At 38.4% G+C, this 23,415-nt stretch overlaps 1 protein-coding gene across 7 annotated transcripts in view; it reads right to left on the bottom strand.

Annotated features, from left to right (window-relative positions):
* The window catches only part of Elavl2 (ELAV like neuron-specific RNA binding protein 2), a 160,619-nt gene that overhangs the window by 131,880 nt on the left and 5,324 nt on the right, over positions 1-23,415 (bottom strand). For 2 of the 7 annotated variants that reach the window (XM_005401161.2, XM_013522924.1), the window contains exon 1: positions 3,858-4,386. The exons of 2 other annotated variants lie outside the window; for them this stretch is intronic. The gene's annotated coding sequence lies outside the window, so the exon portion shown is untranslated. Of the gene's footprint in view, positions 1-448; positions 517-855; positions 940-3,857; positions 4,387-23,415 lie in introns of those variants that run through there. 3 more of the 7 variants (XM_005401163.2, XM_005401160.2, XM_013522925.1) reach the window with 3 other exon arrangements.

Below are 23,415 nucleotides of genomic sequence, written 5' to 3'. Positions count from 1 at the left end.
CGTGCCCTGCCCAGCCGGCCCCCGGGCCGCTGCCGGTCGTCCGTGACCTGCGGGAGACGCCGGCTGCGGACGCCGGGCTTCGTCCCTTGGGCTCCCGATTCCCCCCGGACTCCTGGACCAGGCTTCCCGGACCGTAGGGAGAGCGGCACGCGCCCGCGGCGGCGGGGCTGCCAGGTGCAAGTTTGCAAACCCCGAGGCTTCCAGCCCGCCCTCACCGGGAGTCAGCAGCTCGCACAGCACAGGGGCTACTCGGACATACATGTGTGTATCATGGTACATGCACACACATATACACATATCTCTGGCAAGTAGACTTAGAAAGCTCTTTCCCCCGACTTCACAACTGAAACAGGTCCTGTCCCTAGACCGAAAACTAAAGGCTTGGTTCCCCCGCCGCCCCTTCCAGCCTCTCTAGATAGAACCCAACGCTCAAGTGAGCCCGGAGTACCTGTGCCCGGCGCCACGCTCTGCTCCGAACGCAAAGTAGTAAGTCCTGTGCTGCACGGTGCAAGCGCCTGCCGCTAGCCACATCCTTTCTCCCAGTGCCCCCACGCAAGCCCCGAAAGACCAGCTCTCCACCGAGGGGACGTCCCACGGCTGCCCAGCCTCGGCCCGCCCTCCTGCCCAGCTCAATCCCTTTTCTTTAGAAAAACCTGTGCCCTGTCCTCGACCCAGACCCGTAACTGAGAGTCAAAACCGAAGCCTGAGCCACGCGGAGAGAGCACGTTTTTACACCTGTTTAGCCACTTAATTGCGAGAGCACCTGTCGTTGTTTTTTTTTTTTTTTTATTGCAAAGGCTTCCGTTTTAACCTTCCCCCCTAAAAAACATTTAAAATAGCACCTGTCATACCTACCTGAAATTGCAGGAGGTAAAAGAAAGGAACTGAGCAGTGGGCGACTGAGTCGCCGCAAGAATGTGACCGAGGTTACAGCTTCAAGGGCATGCTGCGGGTTTGATGCAGCAAGGTCTGCTAAGGGCGCCCAGCGCTCCCCGCCCCCATGCGACGGGCGGGGCGTGGGGGGGAGAAGGGAGGAGGACTCCTCTAACCTAGGGCGGAAGTGGGGGAGGCAAATTTACCCTCTTGAGCGAAGTCATAGGCATTATAAAGTAGAGGGCTCAACCATAGTCGAAATGAAGACTGGCCACCCCTCCATTTTGGGGACCCACTCTGTGAACCCCAGAAGTCGCTAGCTGGTTCTACATCAGCATTTGTGTGCCATCCCAAATCAGATTTACAATTAAATGACCTTAATTGACATTGTAGGGGTTCCTGAGAAAACCGCTCAAAGCGCCTGCGCCTTTTTGACCTCCCTCTAAAGAGTTAATTATAATAGTCCCATCCCAGGCAGGTGAGACTGCAAGGAATGCCAGTTTCCAAACCTTAGGCGAAAATAGGCCTACCTGATTTGCCACTCCAAACCTAAAACTCTTAGAATGCGCTACACTCTACTTCCTGAAGTTAGGGGAGGGAGAGTTCCCCACGTCAACTGAACCGCTTCTCTCTAGGTCTTGCATTTCGCGAAGAACTCCAGACCGGTTAGCTTTATGAATCCAGTGCCTGTGCACTTGTTTGCAAGGGGGCCGGGAAAGCCCTAAAAACCCGCTGCTGTGATAGGCGCACACAATGACAGGAACAACTAAGCACAGTAGTTTTTTCATTTAATGTCCTAAAAGGCGAATTTGAAACAAAATTTTTCTGAGCACTTGCTCAAATTCTGACAGATCTTTTCAGTGTCCCATTTAATTTAAGAAGCCATTTTACAAGGAAGACTGATAGGCCCAAATAGATTTCTTATCCGTCTGTTCCCCAAAACACAAGCATCCTTTTCCTTACCTTGCAAAACTGGCTTTCAATTAGGAAAATAATTTCTTCCAATTGCTATTGCGTGTTTTATACTTCCTTAAATCTATTTCAAGCCTACTTCGTATAGGTTGCAGTTAGTGGTGTAGGCCTAGGAAATAAAATACATTTATCTCCCACGCACACCACCCTGAGGATAGGTTTAGGAGTGTGCAGAAGGGCTGAGGGTTTAGAATCTTAACCAACGGGAATGTTTGGACACGCGTGGGGGAGGGGAGGGAATCAATCTGGGCTTCTCGGGGACGAAGTACCGAGGCAGCCCTCCCGTCCAGCAGTGTTAAATACTAAATGGTTGGCTATGTCCTCTCACCCTTGCCACAATGCAACCAGACCTGCAGGTGGTAATTACAAGAGAAAATACCCGTCTCCATACCAGTTTTGCTAAACGGTGCTTGAAAATGGAAAATGGGGAACTTATCCCCCTAATTTGCCACAGTTGTATAGCCCTCCGATTAATTCTTTACAGACGTGAAATAGGTGGGTACCTAGCAACGTGCTGGGCATAAATTAAGCAACAATGGCCACGCGAGGTCCTGTCCGCCGCGGAGCGCCCATGGTGGGCACTGCCGCCTTGCCATCCCTGGTCCCCATCGCCCTTGACAGAGTCCGCGGCAGGCTGGCAGTGCGCTGGTCTCGAACCCATTGGATGGGTGGGGTGGTGAGCAGCGAGAAATGAACCACCGCGGCCGGCTGTGCAGCGTCTCGCCATCCTCTGCCTCGCAAGCGCCACACGGGCGCTCTCGCGCACACACTCGCCCACACCCCTTCGTGCCAATAATTGAAACTTCTCGTAGGCAAAGCCAGCCTCGTGCCACCATCGCCACTCCCGCCCTCCCCGCTCGCACACCCGGCCCCTTTCCCAAGTCTACCCTGGGTCCGCTCTTTTGCGGTAGAAAGCCCGCTGGCGTCTCCTAAACCCTGAGAAATCACAAAAGTTAAAATGAAGCGTGTGCCTGTCTGCCCAGCTTCTCGTCCCCGACCATCTTGCTCCCAGCGTCGGTTTAACAATAGCTCTTCGAGGAAGGGGAGCCGGAAGGGGGGCGGGCGAGGCGGCGTGGCCGGCGCGGCTCCCGGGGTGGCGGAGCAGCCCCGCAGCAGCGAAGGGGTTCCCCTCTTCCCGAAGGCGAACTCAGCCGCGTAGGACCAAGGACAGGGCTTGGAATCCGCGCCCCAGCGCCCAGCCCTGCGAGGCTCCCAGGCAGCCGCCGCTTCGCAGACACAGCTCCAACGAGCTTATTTACGCTTTCTGAACAAAGGGAATCTCATCTCCGGCACAGGCTTAAGGATTCGGCCCCAAATTGGCTATCTTCTTTTAAATCTGAATTGCGGCCATTGGCGTCGTGAATTAGAGCCCGCATACCGAGCAAGGATGAGTTCTGACAGCTTCTAACCGCCCCAGCCCCAGCCCAGCCCCAGCCCGCAGGCGGCGTGTACTTTTTTCAGTCAACTACAACTCGCTCCTTGGTGCAGCATCTAAATTCCATCTGGCAATCCCATCTCCCCAGCACATGCTATCTGGTTAATGCAATTAAGCCGGGGGTTTTGTAGGTCTAATCTGCAAGTCCAGGCTTCTGATTCCCCTTAATGATACTAAAGCCTCTCCAGTCCTCCTGTTCCTTTGCGAAAGTAGAGGCATGCATCCCCCACCACCCAAGTTATCCCTCTCTTCCCACGAAATGAACTTCCAGCCTCAATCCCGAAGCTCACTCAACATCTAGCCACCCATTGTATCCTTGCTCTACCCTGGCCACATTTACCACTTAAGTTTCTACCATTGACATTTTCAATATTCAGTACGTTAAGCATGCGTCCACTGTCTTAGTCTAGCTCTCTAGAATTAAAAAAAAAAAAAGCAAAAAACAGAGCAGTAGGTTTGAAATGAGGCAAACATGTGCAATTAACTTCATATTCTGTATTCCGCTCACTTACAGGTTTTCTGGGTTTGCCAGCACATCGCTGCAACTAATGATTAAAGAAACCAAACCGAAACTTACCTTTCTCCCTTAAGGTTTTTTGTGTATGTGTGTTTTTAAAGTAACGGTGCAGTTCTCCCAATAAGGATGAGCAAGAAGCTGCTGGATAGTTCTCTTAAGACAGCACGAAACCTAAACTGTGCTCGGCTTAAAAGAAGCAAATAAAAAGAAACGCTTTCGACCCCAAAGTCCAACGCTAAAAGAAATGGTGAAAAAAAAATTATGAAAGGGGAGGGGAAACTTAAAAAAAGAGAGTTTAAAAAGACGGAGAGACTGCCCTCCTATTGCCGTTCAACTAAACAAAAAGGGGCAAGAAAAACAAACCAAGGAACAAAGAAAGAGACGAAAGAACGTTTTTTCAAAAAGACGACGTCTTTCTCCTTGTTGCTTTTTAGTAGGTCGCTACAGGAGTAAGCTGCTGCATCTCTAAGTGAGAACAGAAATAGGGGGGGAGGACGTCTTGAAAGGGAGGTGGACTGGACCACAGATTTATAGCACCGTATCACCAACCCCTTCTCTGCCTCCGCACTGCCGTGTGTGCAGCTGCTCTGCCAGGCTCCTATCCCCGCCAGCACGCGCGGAAGTATACGCCGAGTCGTGCCACAACGCAACTTGCTCATTGCTCCAGGTTGCTGATTGGTCTAGATGCTTCCATTGAGACCGCCTAGGCGAGACTGCGTGATATGATTGGCTAGGAGCTTGTGTCACTCTCGCGAGCTCAATGGAGTCCCTTTTCAAGGTAAGTTGTGCGGGGAGATACACACTTAACACAGGCGGCGAAGGGAAATGCAAGAAGCAAAAAGAGATGGGGAGAGAGCAACGTGGGAGGGTTGGAACTGTACTATCAGAGTTTGCGATATGACACGATCTCCTAGCCTCTCAAATCTTTCTGCTTCCGAAAGATTCCTTTCCATTGCCATCACTGCTGCTTCTCTGGCATATTTCTCTATAACATTAAACTCTGTCCGGTATGTATAAATCACTAAGAGCTCCTCTCTCTTTGATCTGAGTGAAAAGGATAAATGTACATCCATGACTTGCCCGCATGCCTTTTTCGAGTTCTGTTCCAGTAGTCTGTATTAAATATTAGGCAATTGTTTGTCTCTGTTTTAAAGTATGCATATTACAGATCTCTTGTTTTTGCTTTGTTTTTTGTTTGTTTGTTTGTTTTTTATTGAACATCTTTTTAGACTAAGAATGAAGTCAGAAATGTTTTCAAATAAAGCTGCACTTCATGTCAGAATAGAAAAGGATAGGAGAAACATCCTGTCCAGAAAACTAAGGCTCTTCCCTTGGAAGTGTGTGATGATGACTCTCAAAAAAAGAGCAACTTATATAAAATTAGAACAGCCACTCTTGCATTTGCTGGAAGTACAGTTCTTGGACCACATATGTATTGCTGACGGTAAAGATAGGTGAATATTTACGAGGGCTTTTTCTTAGAATATAAAAAATTTAACCAAAAGACCAAGTGTTGTCAGTATTTCTGCTTTATAGGTGAAGATTACTTAAATACAACCCTATAGTTTATTAACATTCAAGAGGCTGTCATACAGTTTTGCTCATATTTATTTTTTCTTCTAAGTGCAAGTGAGGCCCTTGGAATTTTCTTGATGTATAAGTAGAGACAGTATTCACTTGACGTATTTCCTTCTCCAGCCAGAATTTCTTTTTCCCATCTTGAAAGGTAGTGCAAACTTCCTAGACAGTAGTTAACATTTCTTGTAGTGTAATGTGGCTTCTCTAGAGCCACATGCTTTTCTGGGGAAAAAAATCCTTTACCTGTTTATTTATTACTAGTCGCTGCCTTTGAGAATGTTTGAGAGAGAAGGCTCAGGTAAGAAGTAAAAATTGCAGGAAGGTGGAGGTGTTTTAGACAGGGGAAGGAAAAAGATGGTTCAAGAGTAAAATGCCTTGGAAGTGAAGAGTCAAGTTAATTATTTTCTTTGAATGTTGATACTTGAATGATGGCAAAGAACAGAGAACCTGTTTACCTCTCCTATAGCCTGTATAACAATGTCTTAGTTCTATTACTTTGCATGACAATAACTAAGGGTTGGGAAAGAAGGCCCTATACATCACCTTATAATTACCATCTACAATTACCATTCCTTAAGCCCCACCCCACTTTTTATATAACAACAGCCCCCAGGGTCTCAATTTCATCTTAAATCTATTCTCTAGACTTAGGTGAAATTCAGGGCCAAAAGAAAAAAAAAAAAATGAAGAAATGGGTTAAGAGGCTGGAAGAAAAAAAGACTGCATTCTATGTACAACAGCCGTGTGGACAACAGAAGACTGGGTTTGTTGTAACCCTTCTTCAAGGTCCTATGCTCAACCCTCAGCTCAGAACAAAAAGCAAACTCTTAAATAAATACAACTTGGGTTAAAGTACCATAACTTCTGCTTTAATCAGACCTATGTAAAGTGAATTGTCTTTTTTCCTTATCTATAAACTTGATACTGCATTAGTTGTGTTTTCATGTAATTTTCTCACCACTTTGAAGAAAATCTTTACTATTGTATAAATGCCTCTCAGCTGGATGAAACATACACTTTGTTTTACTTTCTGATGCATATAATATGTATCCACAATAAAGATGTGTAGATTACAATGGTATATTTTCAAAAGGATATGAATTGTAGAAAGTTGGAGTTTGTATGAAGTAATGAAAATTATAACATGTTTGTTGCATCAAGATATTACATGGAAAACAATAAACTTGTTCTTTCAAAAACAAAATAATAAATTCTATACATTTCGTATACAGCATATCCTCTTCAGTTTGGGCAGAGCAGCAAATACTTTTCAAGATACTGTCATCTTTGATATTGTTTTTCCTTTGTAGGTAAAATGGATTTATATTCTTTAAGAAATTAAAAATATCCTAAAATACTACTTTAGTTTCTAAATGAAACAATGTTTTTAAAATTTGAAACTTTTAAGTGGTTCGATGTACCATAAGCAACATGTATGTACTTCTCCAACTTTTAAAAATAAAAACTAGCTAACATCACTTTAACACAAATAGTATCTGGATGCAGATTTCACATTGAAGTTCATGTGTCACAGTCCATAATTCTTGCAATTAATAAAGACTATGTACAAAGATATTACTCGATATAAAGCAAAACTGTAACCACCCTTCCTTTATTCATAGTTAGGTAAAAGAAGGAGCCACAGCATCTGACCTTGCTTTAGAAAAGCGTGTAAAAGATTTTTGAGTCCTAATTAACTCATATTAGCTCTGACATGTTCTCACAGTCCTCAGCATTATTTTCAGTTGCACCAGAAAGGAAAGAGATTGAGAGAGCTGCTGAAAGCTTGGAGAAAAAGTCTGGTGGCCTGATGTGAATAAAGTTGCAAAAAGAATGGGTTTCAACGTTGAAAATATAATGAATTTAGTTGATTATTTTAAGAAAGTTTCTTTATTTAAGAAAAAAAAAAAAGAACAGCTACTCACTGGAATAATTAAAATTATTGTGGAAAGTGTTGGTTAGGATAAATAACCCCTTCCTTACACCAGTCATTCTCAGGGTGGGAGAGGAGAGTGCTTTTAGTATTTTATAAATGGGCTCTATAAACTACTTGTAACTTTTTAAAAAGTAAACAAACAGTTCAGTAAATGCACTGTAAATCAGTTAATGTTTGACTTCTGGTGAAAATCTCAACCAGTGTACCTTCTCAGGTTAATTAAAATATTGTTCTGTTTTAATGGGGCGGTGTTGACAATGTTGGAAATGTAATAATGACGGTATAAGAAATATAGATATTCTATAACCTGATGGTTACTGTTTTGTTTATTCTTCTAAAAGTAGTGTCGATTTTTCTTCCATAGCTTAACAAAAAAATAAAATTCTGGACAGATTTAACATCGATGTATGTTTAGACTGTAGCAACAGGGCACGGAAATGAGGCAATATTTAGCACCATGGACAGAGACTAACAGACTCAGAATAAAAGGTTTGTAAAGCCTAGTGCAGTGTTTTTTGTCCCTCCCCGAGAGACACGGGAACTGCACTTCTTGGGAACGTTTCATTCCACGGATTTTGAGGAAGAGACTGTCCTACTCCGTAGAAAGACGTTTATTTTGAATTAGATTCTCTTTTGTTAGGGCTCACCCATTGTGGCAAACACCAGGAGAGCTAGAGCCCCGAATTCACAGAGCACCTTCTGCTGTCCTCTTTCGCACACACTTTTCTTGCCTAGATGAGCACTCTTTTCATCAAGGTGTCCACGAAAAATAATTGCATATTCTGGAAATCTCAGAAAACTCTGGTAAACCTACTCCAGAGTGTTTCATCCTTGAGTGGCCGCAAAGACACCTAGCCGCTCAGCCGCGCTCCCCTCCCTCTAATTCTTCTCTGGGCGCCTTTCTCTCCTGGCAAAGGGACAAAGTCTTTTATCCGAAGGTGAGTAACTTCCATGACTATTTTGCAAAGACTCTTTATATTGCAAACATTTCCAGTAAGGACAATGCCAGGGGCCGCAATGAGCAGGATCACAAACATCCTTTACTTTCTCTTTACATTGTGTCTTTAAACTCTGTTCCAGGGGAGACAAAATTAAAAGGTATGCTCAGTGAGAATTCCTCTTAGATTTTTAGGTGCGTGTTGAGTCTGGAAGACATGTGAATTATTTCATTGTTTAAAAACCTAAGTAAATGTAACGTGTCGCAATAAATTTTAGGAGACCAGGCTACTTTTCCCCATCCCCCTCACGCACACACACACACTCTCTACTCTCTCTCTCTCTCTCTCTCTCTCTCTCTCTCTCTCTCTCTCTCTCTTTCTCCTTTTTTTAAAATTCTAGGCAAAATTTGTATGAGGCTCATTCTTCTGTAGATGATTTCCTGTTCATATTCAGACCAAAATCTGTTGCACGTGCCTCAAGATGTCTCAAAAAAATATTTGTAGCCTCAGATTGACAATCATTTACCTAAACATTCCCACAAATGTCCACAGATTTTTCTCTTTTACTCAGCAACTTTTGAGAGGATAAATTCAAGTCTCTGCTAGCCTCCAAAGGTGCTTCCAGACAAGCAGGCGAGGGTGAGCTAAGAAAAACTGGAGGTGAGAGAGGGCAAATCGGAGCCTTGTGTTCGTTTTTCTCAGGGATGCTAACAGTCTTCTCTAAGCTTCCTCTTGCAGCCGATACATCTCATGCAAAATTAATACAAGTAATTAAAAATAGCAGTTTCCAAAGTTAAAGGAAACCATCTGTCTCAGCTGGTAGCAATCAGTCTTTTCGCTGGCCCCTTTACGGAGACCTACGAAGAAACGGTTTTTCCGCTTCCGATGCTCGGAGGTTCTTTCTTACATTGAAGATTTATGTTTCCACTTGTGTGCGATGCACGTCTAATTTGAAATAATAAAGCCGGGCTGAGCAACCAGTCAATCAGAGCTATCAACTGCGCTGGGCACGCCGCCCTGCCCCCCACGCCCTGGTCTCTAACTCTCTGTCCCCACCCCCTTGGTCTCCCGGCCCTCTCCTCTGTCCTCCCTCCTCTGCGCTCTCACGTACACTCACTCTTTCCCCCCACGTGTGTTCAGATCAAACCCTTGCCCCACAGAGCAAGTGACGGCACCAGGGCGCGGTGACAAAGGAGGAGTTTGTATCAGAGGAAGACTGAGGCCCAGGGAGACACAGCGGCTAGAGAAACAGCTGTCTTATCAGCCCGCTGCAGAGATGGAGATGGCTCGAGAGGTCCTCAACAGATAATCACTTGAATAGGTTTGCAATGCGCCAAACTTCACGCTTGATAAGGCCAACCCAATGTAGAGAGCAGCCCAGATCCTGCTCCATTCTGTTTTATCTGGGCTGTAAATTAAGAAATTGAAATTCAGGTGGCAGAGGCAGCAGCCTGCTGATAGACCGCTAAAGTAAACTGTCATTAAAATGCCTTCGGCAGGCAGAGAGGGGGCGCCTGCCATGGGATATTGGTTTTTGTTGTTGTTGTTTGTTGTCGGTGTTTATATGGGGATAGGAGGCAGCGAGAAACACAAGCCCACTGGTTAGAAATTACTCGGAGAGGGGAAAGTGTGAGGCGTGGGTAAGGGGCACCGCGTCTGGGCACGATTCCTGGCCATAGCTACTGTGAGCAATTTCAACAGCATAAACTTGAGGGAAGTTAGGTGTGACAGAGATTAAGGAACAATTTAAACCAATCTGGCATAAAACAGAATTCTTTCTTTACAAGATCAGGGGCAGAGAAGATGGATCCCAAATGGACTCACGTTTTCCTGTCCTTGTAAGAAAAGCAGATCAGCAGGATACAGGAGTTAACAAAAACTGAAGTTAACCTGCTTTTTTGTTGAAGTGATAGGGCCTCAGGAGAGATTCAGAATAATTTTTAGAATTGCCTAAGAAGTGATCACCTATAGAAAAGAATCTGCTTATCTACATCCTGGAAAAAAGTTATTTCAATTCCTTGCCTTCTTTACCCAGGAGAGTACAATAGGGTAATCTAGGAAGCAAAAAATTGCAGGTATGTATTTTGATATCACCTAGTTTCCAAGACACTTTATGTCTACATTCCTCTGTCTGCTTTAATAAATAGGAAGTCTGAAATATTACATCTTTTGAATTTCACTCCCCAAGTTTAATATGTATAATGACCAGCCACTGGTCTTGCTGTCTTGATTCCCAAAAGACATAATACTATACTTGTTTTGTATCTTAAGTGAATTAATTGATTGCAAGAACATTGGTGTTCATTTACGACATAAGTATGAGAGGATGCATTTAATTTTGCATAGTGGCATTTTTCTTTTGCCTTAGGAACATTTATAAAAAGACACCTTTGGCTGGCAATACATAGTTAATACACCTTTAGAAAATCAATTTGTACTTCATTTAACCCCCAAACTTGTATCAATGTCAGAATACATATAACTGACGATATAAAAGCTGCTTAACTCACTTTGGAGTGAGAAAAATTAAACATATATTTGTTGGGGGAACTGCTGAAAGAATAATGTTGGTGTAAGGAACAATTAAACACATTTGTTGAGAAAAGTTTTGAGAAAAAATTCAATTCTGTTTCAGTAATTATTAAACTATTCTGATACATTAAAAATAACTTCTAAACTTTGAGGTTATCCTGTTATTCAGAGAGTGGTAAGCAAGGAAGCATGCTGTAAGTCGTGGAATCTCACATTTCTGCTGAAGCACACGTAAAAATGTTTTATAGTATATAACATAAAGGACAGGGGTTTTCTTTCTCTTTTAAATTCAAGTGTATGTATCAATAAGTTTCTATGTGTATCCTTTAATTCATAGTTATGTAAGCTAACTTTTCCTATCCATACTATCACTTTCCATAATGCTATATTGGTTTAAATAATGATCACTAGAAAAGCATTTTAAAAAATATTCTTTTAATAAATTCCAGCCATTTAGGCACCATTACATTATCTTTGATGTGCAGATAAACTGAAACAAGATATTTTTCTGCTTGTTGCAAGGACTCAAACAAGTTTGATTTATCAACTTTAATGATCCCTAAAGCTCTGGTTTTTTGTTTTTCTTAATCAAAGTGAAAATAAATAGCTTAAACTATTCTTTGTTCTTAAACTATTCTTTTGTTCTTAAAGATGTGAATTCTCATAAAAACTAAAAAATGCGCTCTTTGAGATGAGAAAAAATACTTCATAAATTTAAATTGTTACAGTATTTCAAAACTAAAAGAGAACTTTGCTATTTAAATTATTGAACAGGAAAATGTTTTAGCATAAAACTAATATGAAAACCACTCCTGAGAGAGAGATAAGGGAGGGGAAGAGAAGAGGAATAAAAACAATTAAAACATGTACCTATTCCCTAAGATGAATGTAAACATCAGGCACTGCAGACATGTATTAATAGAAACATTAAAAAGAAAGAGAAAAATGTACCCTTTATACTTAGTTATATAAAAATATCCTCTCATATTTTGAACATGTGGAAAAAGTTAATAAAATACCTAACATTTGGAAAAATAAAAAATGCACCTAACTTTTGTCCCAAATAAATGTTATATATGGTCTCTAAAGGCACAGTAATTCATTATAAATGATGAAAAATAGTAAAGTATCCAAAAATATAAAATGTTTTAAAAAGAGTTTTCTATTAATTCATTTTGTAGGAAATGGGATAGTATACACGTAAGGCAAAGAGCCCTTCTGTGACGTATAAAGGGAAAGCCATTGGAAGCTTTTAAAATATTCAAAAGTTGTGACATTTTGTTTAGCACTGATCATAATTTACTTGCCACAAATATCAGACACAATTAATTGCATCTGTTCAGATACAACATTTATCATCAGTTTGTATCTGTAATATTTATTCCTGATCACTAGCAAAATGGTCATTTCACTTTGATTCAAACGTCTTTTGAGTGCCTACCTTACGCCAAAGTAACAGAATTAGGTTAGGGGCAATAAATGCTTAATGGATATCAGATTACTTTTTAGGAAGTCTTAGTAAAAGGAAAATTTAGAAGACTTAAATAACAGTAAATATTATATAAAACATTTGATCATCACAAAGTGTCTGAGTTTTGTGATTATTATACTTATCCTAAATTTTTCTGCACTATCTCTCTAAAAGAATTTCACACTATACCTTGTCAAATAATTACGCCTTTAAATAGAAATGGTGAAGTCATCATTCTAGGAGCTTTGCAAACTGTTCAGAGGTTGGGACTTGACTTCAGACACATGTGCATTTGAGCCTCCCTTCCCTTCACCATCATGATGCCTTAGATACATTACTTTTTTTTAATCCTCAGTTTCCTGGTCCATAAAATGATAATAATGATTATCAATTTAGAACCACTAGGAAGTTAAATGTAATCATGAGTATAAAATAATCAAACTTCCTAGCACAGATGAAGTGGTCAATTCATGATGACTACAGTTATGGGAACAAAAATGGTAACTTAGCACATTTAATTTGATGAAGTCAGAACTCAAATTTCTGCGTTTGCATACTGTCCCTTAAATATTTTCATTTGCTCTCATTAATGTCCTAGTGGATATATTCTATGATAAATATCTTTTCATATTCCTAATTGTAACCCAGTTTAAAAGGCCCCAGAAGGCATAAAATCTTCTGTCTGCCTGCCCTGTTATGTGACTTCAATATATTTCCCAATACAATTTCATGATTCACCCATAAAAAGTTGTGGGTCTTCAAAAAGGAACTGAGTCTGAGATCCCATTTGACTGATATAATAAAAACACCTTAGATTTTTATAGTGCCTTTTATCACAAAAAGCTCAATGTACTTTTACATATTTATCATTGTAACCCCAGGAGGTAAGGAAGGACATAAATTATTTCTCATTTTCAGGGGCATAGCGGAGGCATTTAGAATTTAGGTAACGTTTCTAAGGTTAATAGAAATAGCTAGCAGGTTTCCTGAATGTCAGCCTTCCTGCAATGTTACTCTCTTTGGCATTAATTATGGCTATTGTTACTTTAGGTAGGCTCAAATTTTAGTGTTTGGCATTAAGTATAGCTTATAATTCAGTTAATTATTTGGTGAAAGCAAGTTGAATCAAATATATATCATCAAGTCTAATCCAATTATATGTTTTTATTTTATGTTAAGATAATTATTCAATTATATCTATGCATACTTTGTCTATTCTTATTTACCATTCTGTGTTAATTCTAAATCAAGACTTTATAAGTTATTTGTACTTTATTTTACTGAAAGAAACCAGTTCCAATGTTTTTGTCACTTACCTCTCCCTCAGCTTATTCCCCTTTCCACATATATTTCTATAGGCTTTTATATTTATTCCATTTTCATAGGCTAACAGGACTTTCTGCTCTACTTTTCTATTTCTTAGGTTGCCTATGCTTGAAAAATCTATCAAAATAAATACCCAAAGGAATATAAAAACAGACTACACAAAGGGCTTTCATAATAGTTTTGTTTGTTTAGAATAAAACAAAATGGAATACTAATGTCCACTTCATACTGTAAAACATAGCATATAAGAAGCATACTAAAATTTGCTTATGGCTTATAGTTTTTCAGTTTCCTCCTGAATCTTCTTTGCTATGAACTAATATAGATACAGCTACTGATGTGAATTTTCAGTGAATAAATAAATTGAAAGAAAACAAAATTTTGTAGCCTGATTAAAAACTGAATCAAACTTTTGAAGTATGATAGGTTACAATGGAAAAGAGACAATGCTTTTAAGCTTCAATCGGCATCTGTCTATATCCTAAACTTATTTATAATTTGATCAGATTGACCTGCTCAAGGTCAAGCCCAGTAACGTGATGCCAGACTTCTATGAGAACGTGTCACAAGCACCATGAGGAAACACACATGTACACCCGCAGAGTATCCAGGGCTCTAGTTTATTGCCATTTCACTCCAATCCCTCTTAACTTTTCATATTGATATGACTAAATGGAAAATCTATTTCTCTTATCAAGCATATGTATGCACATTTTGAGGCTGAGGATACTGCTGTAATAGAAATAATATTGTATTCCTTTGGTCACTGTCATTCTGGCATAAGAAATTAGAGAATATGGGTGTTTGAAGTGTCAGTTTTTGTAAACATGAGTTGGAAGTTGTAACGTAAATGAATGGTATTACAGACTGTTTAAGCTGTTTGAGTAACAAATAGACATTTCCTTGAATTATTTTGACACAATTTACTGTGAAATTTCTTTCTTTCTCTTGTGATATTTCTAGATTCCTTGTGCAGACAATAAAAAGAAAAGTCTTTCTTTTATGTCAGTGCTCATTATTTAACTCATAGAGCATTGATATTTTCTACAATACTAATATATCCTAGATATAAAATGAACACTAAAAGAGGTGGGTCTCCGTATTACTTATTTCAAAGGATACATGAAAATTTGAGCTTCTATATAAAGTCTCTATTAAGGAGGAAATTATTAATATATATTACAGTATTCAGTCCTCAATTTAAAGGATATTTATATAAATCTATTCGATGGGAGAGGAGGGAATTGTTCAGAACAAATGAAGGGCAGTTTAGAGCTAAAAATTGCAAGACTTTGGTAGAAGAGAACAGGCGAACTATAATGGAGGAGATTGGGGGAATATTGTTGTTATATCATGTTAGTTTTATAAAGCAGCAGAGAGAAGCACAGATATCAAACCACCAGATATGTTATACCCACTGAGGGCTATCACTTCTGGAAGTGCCAGGCAGGAAGATACTCAGAAGTGTAGGAATAGGGGTTGTCTTGAGTCAAATATATAATACAGTTAATATATAATCATATATTCTATAACTATATATAATATATACAAAACTTTAATTTCTTAATATTTATTATAAAATTTAAAAAGAAAGTAAACAGCCTGCAGGCTGCAGATTGTGGGAGAGTTTTAGACTTTAAAATGGGAGAACTTTTAGAATGAGGTGGCGAGGCCGAGAATAAGAGATCAGAGAAAGACTGAAATATGGAGAGAGATTCAAGACATTGATAATGACAAAAGTTGTGAAAGTGATAGAGTGTTCTGAACAAACAGTACCCTTGCACCGACAAGCCCAAGAAGAAGAGAATAGGAATAGAGCCTGTCAAGCTTGTGCTAGCCTTCGCTCTTGATGCCTCTACCTTTGTGCCCAAGGAAAACTTTAAAAAACACTGCTGTGAAAGGAGAAATTGTGGCAGTAAGCAGATTCCTGGGCTTAGACAACAGTGAGTCCTAGTGTTATTTCTCCTAACTGGCTGGTTCCTTTCTGCAAGCCATTGACTAGATCTCGTAATTCCCAGGAGAACATTGAGTTCATAATAATAACGGTAATGGGCACTGTTCTCTGTGCTAGGTAATATTCTAGTGCTGAATGCATTATATCAGGTAATCTTAGCAATACCTATCATTTTACATATGCAGTTAAGTAATCTGCTCACAATCACATAGCTAGAGATTGACAGATTGGGATTTGACTCCAAGTAATTTGTTTCTAAGGACCAAATCCTTAAGCACTATTTGTTAGATACCTCTAAGGCATTTTTTACATGTAAAATTCAGTAACTTTAAAGATAAACAGCAGAAATTACAGATGTCATGACACTTGAAAGACAGAAAAACCATAAGGAAAATAGCTATTGCTATTAATGTGAACAGATAAAACTTTTTATCAGAAATAATCCATACTCTTATGTCTTGCTGTGCTATCACTGATAAGTGGGATAGATAAAAAATTGATAGCTGCTTCTTTAATATGATTCAGATCAAACACAGTAGGATTTTTAGAAATATAAGATGTCCCAGGATGTTCTAACATTTAAGTAGTATTGTTTTGGGGTTTGACACAATTTAATTAGTTTTTATGTATTTTAAGAGGTCTGCTCCATCACCATAGAGTAAATAGTTAAAATGCCATTAAAAAGATCGTGCATATTTATTATATAATGATATTTAACATTTTCATGAAATATTATTGAATGTATTAAGCCTCATAAAAAGGATGTTCACTACAACATTAAACAGTACCTGTTGAGGTAACAGGTGTTAGATTTATATTTTTTTCTTCACATTTTCTGCATAAAAGTGTCTATAGGACTTCTTAGCATGCATTTTTTTTTTTTACATATAAATCTGAAAAACTGTTTTGTGTTTTGATAGGAAGAACATCCACTGTTCAAGCTTCGGGCCCTTACACCTACCAGGTGGGAGCAATTTCTAGACACTGGGCGCTAAGGACCAGTGGCCTCCTAACAGATTACTTAGATTCAGAGAGAGGCCACAACAACCAACCTGCAGCTTCACAGTTTATAAACAAAGCAATATTTACTTTCAAAAATGAATCTTGAGATTTGATACATATGAAAAATAACCATGTTAGAGCATTTTGATATAGAATCTCAGAAACTGTTCTCCCTGTTTCTTTCTCTCTCTCTCTTTTTTTTTTTTTTTTTTGGTATGGGAAATCGAACTCAGAACCTTGTGCTTGCCAGGCAGGTTTTTGTGCCACTGAGCTACATCTCCAGCCTCGTTCTCCCTGTTTCCTAGACTACAACATCAGATATACTTATCTTGTCCAATTAGAATTGCCTAACATTTACTGTATATGAGAACACGAGCCATTTTTTTTCATTTACTGCCTCTCTATATTATGACTAAGGGATGTTCTTTTTCCATTTAATTAATCATTTCTTTTCCTGTATTATATTGTTTTCCACAGTTGATTAAGAATCTTATAAAATGAAACTTCCTTCCCTACAAGCGTAGTCCTTACAGTGACTTGCTTATATTTCCATAGCATATAGAAATGAAACCATAATACAGTAAATAACTGTAATGAGATTGAACAAAAGCTGGCTTCCTGACAGGTACCATTTAGTGAATTGCTATATCATTTCTTTAAACAGTCACCTGATTTAATTCAATTTTTATGTTGTTTAACTTTTGCCTTGATAGTCATTCTTCAGAGAATGGGAAACTGGCTCATTCAGCTCCATAGGATGGTACATTCTCACTTATTTCATCTTTTTAGAAATATTGTATATCTCATGGCCAGGGGTTTATCAAGAGCTGTATGCAGGAATTATTTATCTTAAAGAAATAATATAGTTAAATTTGTGGTATTGTAAAATTGGAAAAGAAGGTACTAAGAAACAATAGCAAATAAGAGAAACAAAATATGGTATTTTTAACATGCTGTTACTATTTTCAAGCTTTATGAAGAGCATACATATATTATTTTTTAGATGTAACTTATGACCATTTTGGAAAGACCTTATTTATCATAAACAGAGAACATAAAGTGTTGCTGCCTTCACTCACATGCTCATTTGACTCATGGTGCAGTCTTGAATAATTTTAAACCAAATATGACTGCAGCAATCAATTTCCTTCCAATTTATTGGGCATGAGTTAAAGCCAATTAAAAAACCATTTTTGGTGCAATTCAAGGGGAAAAATTTTATAAACCCATGAAAAACAAATTCCGGTCCTAGACGTGAGTCATCACCATTCTAAATATCGGTGTCAGCCCTAAATCAGAAAGAACAAATCCTAAAATTGCATAGTCCACTCTGAAACTGCATTTATCAGCAGTGATTTAAGATAATTGTTAATATTTTTAAAGGAAACTGACCTGAAAGGAAAATTAATGCACTTTCCACATTGTTTCAAATATGAACAATTTTGTAATGAAACTGAAGGGGCTCCTTGAGTTTGTGAATTAAGAACCGAGGCAGAAAATGACCTTTACACAAAGAAAGCAAAACATTTTGGTTATAATTTTAAAGTATCTTTTACCTATTAGACCATGTCTCCTTTCACATAAATACAATGGCTTTCTTTTAAGGTTATAAAATGAAACAATCCCTGTACGCTCTGGATATTCTTAGGGTAATCAAAGCAGCAAAATTGAAGCTTCTAGGTGGGAAATTACAGCTATAAAATATAGCCACACATTTTCAATTTGTATATTAAAAAGGCTTTTTAAGTTCAGGGTTGTTGCAGTTAAAATTATTGAAACAGACCTGAATTCTGGTTGTGCCTCTCCCATGTCCTTGGTAAATGACTTCAGGTATTTGTCCAGCCTTTCTAAGCCTCAACTTTCTCACTAGTAAATGGGTATTAAAATTAATAACTATCTTTTAGGGATGCTATGAGCATTAAGGAAATATATATGTTTGTTAAGTGCTTAGGAGAATGCCAGCCACAGTGAATTTTCAATAAATGACAAAACTGGGGAAAGGAAAACCCAGTGGTTCTCATGCATTGGCTGTATATTATTGACTTTATCTATCTGTAAAAGCTTTTTTTTTTTAAGTACAGGTGCCGGGTCTCTCCACTGGGAGAGTCCACTCATTAATTCTGAGGAGAGTTTTAAGCACATGTTTTTTATAAAAAGCTCCGTAGGTAACTCTGAGGAAACATTGTTTCAGAGCAAAAAAGTACAGATTTTTCAAAAATAGTACAGATGTTTCAGTTGCTCAGTTAATGTGGAGTTAAATTGGCTTGAACTCTTTTGGCTCTGTCGTCTGTTGAGCAAGAAAATTTGAACAATTGCCAAATTTGTACTTTGCGTGAGATTGAATTTTAACTGGAATATCTTAAGATTTTATTCACAGCCATGTCTGTGAGGTCACTGAATAAGCATGATCTCCCACCACTTCCTGTTAGTAAAATGAAAGAACAAACATATGAGATAACCCTGGGAAATTACTGTCATTCTACTGGCAAAGATAGATTTTAGTGTTTGCTGTATTGGTAGCTTTTCCTTCTATTTAATAACACGGGCAGATAAACCAATACTGCCAAAGCAGTTTTTTTCTGAGTTATTTTCTTAAGTTAATTTCAAACTGTCCTACTTCAAGATAAGTAAGCAGTCTTCTCAACGATAGGATCAGGGGTACCACCCCAGTTAAGGGAAGCAACTGCCAGAAAAATTTATGTTGGCTTGAAATGACCACCCCACAAGTTACTTGCCATGATCGTTTAACACAAGAGTATTTTCCTAGGCACTTTTTAATTCAGGACTCTCCTTGATTTTTTCATTAAGTAGAAATTAATTTTTAGGTTAACAACCTATCTGTCACTTTGGAAGGGAAAGGGTTGTCTTCTAGTAGATCTTAGGTTTGGGCAATGTCAGTAGGTGGGTGGAGCAGGTTCCGAGGACTAAAGGACAGTAAGCTCCTACAGGTATCAGAGGAGAAGGTGATTGGGAGGTTAGAAAACCAGTCAAATAATTTTCACCAGGTATACAGCTGGTATATCCTCAGACTTCCAACTTTTATAGGACTTGTTAGGAAATCAGAGTGACGTAGCCCCTGGCACATCTGTACATAGGAATCCAATGCTGCCATCCAACCAGATTTTAATTTAGAGTTTCTTGAGACTAGGTCACACCCTCCTTCCAAATTGAAGAATGCAAATACATACATTACCTAAAAGAATGCAAACTGTAGAGGTTACCTCAGGGGAAAAGTAATTACTCCCTGGAGACATTTTACCTTCAGGGTTTAGCAATGACTACAGTCTAGATATAATTTAACATCGTGTATTAGCAAGCTGTTAGTAGGTCAAAATGTTGATGAAAGTGACTGATAGGCCCAGATTCTGGTTTCTAACTGTTTCTGAATCCATATGTTTCTGTACACAAAATGAGTGATAGCATTTGCTTTTCTTCATGGAGCCATCGTGAAGCTAAACTAAAAGTATACCTATGAACAGTAGAAATATTTTTATTGTGGTAGCATAAGAATTGAAAGGGTGTTTTTTTTGCCTGTTTTAGTGTATATAACTTTTTAGTTGCATAAGCCTTTTTCAATATGATTCTCCAAAAGTTGTAAAATCTGGTTGTAGGAGAATAACTCTATGTTAAAACCCAAGTGAAATTGCCTGAAACTCGCTAGACTATCATGGAACACGAAAATAAAGATCTACAGTAAAAACAAAACCTTTTTTTCCTGTTGTTTGTTTATGAATATATTTTATCTAATCCTAGCTTTAGATAGTTGGTTTCTGAGACATGGTTCTTTGAAATTTTAGGGAAGAGAAAGCCCCTTCAGATTTTTATTTAACTAGCAGAGAATTACTTTTTCACAGCTGGAAGCTTGAACAGGCATTGACTGACACTTTTCTGTTCCCCTGGATGAGAGTTCAAGGACTCCGTGCCCCCAGGACAGCCAGCAATGTATGTGGTCAGAAACATATTCCAGGGCACCCCATCCTGGGACTGGGGAATAGATAATTTAGTGGTGACTGTGTCACTCAACGAGGGAGATTTTCTCCCTCTTGAAAACCAACCACCTTGAGAATCTGCTTTCTGATCCATCATAGTCAGGTTACAAGGCTCCTAGAATCATAGGGATCCCTTGAAGCACTCCTGATGTCAGTATCAGGATTTGGCATCCATTTAGAATTTATCAATATCCCTTTCTACATATCCTATAGGAAATTTCCTTTTCATTTAGATTATATTTCTGAGTCTTTCTTAGTGGACAATAGATAGATAACTCCATTTTGAACTTATGGGAAGAAGAACAAGCAAATAGAACAGTTGTCACTGCAGTACTATTTATTGTGTCCACTAGAGGACTTCCTCTCAGAATTGCATGAAATAGCTCTCTCGGTTCCCTGTGGCCTCTGGCATTTGATGCTCAACTAACTCTTCAGTTGGACCACTGGCTACATATCAGTGTTAGAATGAAAACATTCCCCCTACTTTAACACCTCCTGCTAGTTCCATAAAGCGATGTTTAAATAACTGAACTGGCTTCAATGAACTGTACATTGCCATTTTTTCCTGCTTCTTAGCTAGATAAAATGGAGATAATTGTGAAGTGGATGAGCAGGTTTAATGAAAGCCAGTTTCTTTTGGTATACTCCTGAAGCAGCAATCATCATCTGTTTGGCTTTTGAAGAGCAACAATTATAATCACTTAAACCCCCAAGGGGAACAAAAATAGAATTTACATTAGCATATAAAATATACAGCTGGATTGGGCAAGCCTACAAAATTCTGGGGAAATCATTCTAATCTGAATGCTATTCAAACTCACAAGTAAAATGAGTTCAAGAGTATTTTATATACTTCCTTCCTATAAAATAACACATAGAACAATGCTGAGAGGATTTTCCTAAAAAGGAGCAGAGAAAAATGAAAAATTATTGCCAGGAGAGAATCCCAGTGGGAACCGGCTAAATTGTATTGCCAAGATATCAGAGAGCAAAATGCATAATGGAGTTCACACAAAGTTCTGATCACTCTGAAGTGAAGGGTTTTCAGAGGGAAACTATATACATTTGGGAGTTTAAGAAGAAAAACATGGTGGTTTCAGTTTGATCAATGTTGAAAATTAATGATAAATACGGAATTCAGAGTAACAGTACTTCTTTCCTCCCTTGCAAATGTGAAAGCAGTAACTGAACAGTGAGATGACTTAAGCTGATACTCTGCTGTGAGCAACAGAGCTCTTTCCTATTTTAAAATATTTTCTTATCAGTACTTGTTAACTTCATTACAACCCCTTCCTCACTGTAGCTGGGTTCACAAGCACTCTTTCTCAGCATTTACATTATCTAATTACTTTTTCTTTTGTGTGCCTTGCACGGTTTGCAAGATTTTTTTTTTAGCACAGAAGAACACAAGTGGAGCCTTTCCTTTTATCCATTATGTACTAGCAACAAACACTAAAATGATCGATATATTAAAGGCTTTCCCAGCTGTGTACATTTGTCAAAAGCAGTGTATCTGAGCAATTCCACTAATGAATCTTGAAAAATTTAGCATCCTACGTGGAAAATTTGTTCTCTCTCATCATAAGTACATACTAATATGTAAAGATGAGACAAACATACACTTCATATTTCTGTATGTTGTCTGAAGATCCACTACTACATTTTTCAAAATGGAAAGCAAACAATTACTACTACAAAAAGTCAGCATGCAAACAAAACCTCGCCTCCAATAAGAGGGGTTCCAAAATGCTGTGCCATACTGATGCCAGCTGCAGGGATACTGAAGACAGCTTCCCCTGTACTCACAGAAGCACTCTGCACATGCTTCTGATGCCAGTGATCGCACTACATATAACCATTTGTTGACATCTGTCTCATAGACAGACTTTGAATTAATTGACAATACAACTTCTTTTCCAGCAGAGCATTCTCAGGCTTGTACTACTGTGCCTAACCTAGCAAGCACACAATAATGTTTGCAGAATGAAGTATATCATTATTTGCATTCCAAGGCACACGAAAATGTTATGGTATCCATGGTAAAAATCAAACATATGTTCAGTGCTGTCTTGCTACAGTATCAGTTGAAATGGTGATGGATTAGACACTGAAATATTAGAAATTCAAGTCTAGATTTTGATAGCAATCTTAGTTCTCATTATATTTAACAAAGGATAGCAGTAATTCTTTATATTTTGAAAGTCTATAACATACAGCTTTACTGCAGATGCAAAATATAATGATTTCATATTTAAAAGCATTTATAAGGAAAATTGAGGTCCATAGCTTCAAGCGTTTTAGAATCTATGTAGGACTTTCTTAGGCTCATTTTGTGGGTTTTTTTCCCCTTCTTTAAACATAGTCCATATTTTTCCTATTAATTTTCAAATGAAATAATTTTATATGAAGTTATAAGAAAGCAATATAACAGAACCAATCTTAAGAACAGCTGGGATAAGGGAAAGGAAGAAAGAAAGAAGAAAGGGGGAAATATATATATATACACACACACAAGATAACTAAGAGAACTGTACTAATTTCTATTGGTTTTTTGAAAGGAACAGTTAACACTTAATTTTTTTGATCGGTCTTGCATGCCTATATCTGATAATCTGAACAACTACTTTCAAGATAACAATATGCATATAACAACCATTGTTAATTTCCTATCATCTTGCTTTGAAATTCTGTATCATTTTTAATTTTTAGAAATTTTTATTTTCTTTTAAGAAAAGAAAATAAAAGCTATTTTCTGCTAAAAAAAAAAAAAGCAATAATGGGAAAGTAGAAAATAGACTCCATTGACCTACTCTGAAAAATACTGCATTTTAAATTAATAATAAAATCATTATTAGTTACAATTCAATATTGTACATTAATTATCCATAAATT

This window comes from Chinchilla lanigera, unplaced genomic scaffold (genome assembly GCF_000276665.1).
Source record: "Chinchilla lanigera isolate Chin_1 unplaced genomic scaffold, ChiLan1.0 scaffold00071, whole genome shotgun sequence".
NCBI lineage: Eukaryota > Metazoa > Chordata > Mammalia > Rodentia > Chinchillidae > Chinchilla > Chinchilla lanigera.
This window is presented reverse-complemented; position numbering and strand designations above follow the sequence as displayed.